Here is a 1,883-nt window from a genome sequence, read left to right as displayed (position 1 = left end):
TGTTAGGGAACGGTTGTAATGGTAGTGAGAATGCGCGATATATATTAATCCCGTTATATTATGTTTGACGTTTGCGATATGTTTAAGCTCGATGCTCATTGCTCGCGTGTCTTGGGGCGGCTTTGTGGCGCGAAGAGCGCGTTCTGAAAGGGGTGGACAAAACTCGTGTTGCTGCGGTATGGAGGGAGGGGTGGAAACCGTGGAAAACTCGTCTCCGTGATTGAGCGGGAGAGTAAGTATTAAAGGACATTATCCATTGTTAGGGAACGGTTGTAATGGTAGTGAGAATGCAGAATCGTCTTTGGAGCGGACCTCGGAGTGGCAAGCATAAGGGACGAAGACGGGGAAACATGTTGGATGCGATCATACCAGCACTAAAGCACCGGATCCCATCAGAACTCCGAAGTTAAGCGTGCTTGGGCGAGAGTAGTACTAGGATGGGTGACCTCCAGGGAAGGCCTCGTGTTGCATTCCTTTTATAATTATTTTTTGCGCCTTGTGACAAACATATCGCACGTGCGCGATATATATTAATCCCGTTATATTATGTTTGACGTTTGCGATATGTTTAAGCTCGATGCTCATTGCTCGCGCGTCTTGGGACGGCTTTGTGGCGCGAAGAGCGCGTTCTGAAAGGGGTGGAAAAAACTCGTGTTGCTGCGGTATGGAGGGAGGGGTGGAAACCGTGGAAAACTCGTCTCCGTGATTGAGCGGGAGAGTAAGTAGTATAGGACATTATCCATTGTTAGGGAACGGTTGTAATGGTAGTGAGAATGTAGAATCGTCTTTGGAGCGGACCTGGGAGTGGCAAGCATAAGGGACGAAGACGGGGAAACATGTCGGATGCGATCATACCAGCACTAAAGCACCGGATCCCATCAGAACTCCGAAGTTAAGCGTGCTTGTGCGAGAGTAGTACTAGGATGGGTGACCTCCTGGGAAGTCCTCGTGTTGCATTCCTTTTTTAATTATTTTTTGCGCCTTGTGACAAACATATCGCACGTGCGCGATATATATTAATCCCGTTATATTATGTTTGACGTTTGCGATATGTTTAAGCTCGATGCTCATTGCTCGCGCGTCTTGGGGCGGCTTTGTGGCGCGAAGAGCGCGTTCTGAAAGGGGTGGAAAAAACTCGTGTTGCTGCGGTATGGAGGGAGGGGTGGAAACCGTGGAAAACTCGTCTCCGTGATTGAGCGGGAGAGTAAGTAGTATAGGACATTATCCATTGTTAGGGAACGGTTGTAATGGTAGTGAGAATGTAGAATCGTCTTTGGAGCGGACCTGGGAGTGGCAAGCATAAGGGACGAAGACGGGGAAACATGTCGGATGCGATCATACCAGCACTAAAGCACTGGATCCCATCAGAACTCTGAAGTTAAGCGTGCTTGTGCGAGAGTAGTACTAGGATGGGTGACCTCCTGGGAAGTCCTCGTGTTGCATTCCTTTTTTAATTATTTTTTGCGCCTTGTGACAAACATATCGCACGTGCGCGATATATATTAATCCCGTTATATTATGTTTGACGTTTGCGATATGTTTAAGCTCGATGCTCATTGCTCGCGCGTCTTGGGGCGGCTTTGTGGCGCGAAGAGCGCGTTCTGAAAGGGGTGGAAAAAACTCGTGTTGCTGCGGTATGGAGGGAAGGGTGGAAACCGTGGAAAACTCGTCTCCGTGATTGAGCGGGAGAGTAAGTAGTATAGGACATTATCCATTGTTAGGGAACGGTTGTAATGGTAGTGAGAATGTAGAATCGTCTTTGGAGCGGACCTGGGAGTGGCAAGCATAAGGGACGAAGACGGGGAAACATGTCGGATGCGATCATACCAGCACTAAAGCACTGGATCCCATCAGAACTCTGAAGTTAAGCGTGCTTGTGCGAG

General features: G+C 48.6%; 3 non-coding genes across 3 annotated transcripts; all 3 read left to right on the top strand.

Moving 5' to 3' along the window:
* Positions 1-355: 355 nt before the first annotated feature.
* LOC123118374 (5S ribosomal RNA) lies at positions 356-474 on the top strand. The gene has a single exon (XR_006457917.1). It is a non-coding gene; the product is annotated as a 5S ribosomal RNA (ribosomal RNA).
* Positions 475-841: 367 nt separating this feature from the next.
* LOC123118452 (5S ribosomal RNA) lies at positions 842-960 on the top strand. Its single transcript, XR_006457994.1, has one exon. It is a non-coding gene; the product is annotated as a 5S ribosomal RNA (ribosomal RNA).
* A 367-nt stretch (positions 961-1,327) lies between these two features.
* Positions 1,328-1,446, top strand: LOC123118593 (5S ribosomal RNA). Its single transcript, XR_006458142.1, has one exon. It is a non-coding gene; the product is annotated as a 5S ribosomal RNA (ribosomal RNA).
* The last annotated feature ends 437 nt before the right edge of the window (positions 1,447-1,883 follow it).

The sequence above is a fragment of the Triticum aestivum genome, chromosome 5B (genome assembly GCF_018294505.1).
Source record: "Triticum aestivum cultivar Chinese Spring chromosome 5B, IWGSC CS RefSeq v2.1, whole genome shotgun sequence".
In the NCBI taxonomy this organism is placed as follows: Eukaryota; Viridiplantae; Streptophyta; class Magnoliopsida; order Poales; family Poaceae; genus Triticum; species Triticum aestivum.
This window is presented reverse-complemented; position numbering and strand designations above follow the sequence as displayed.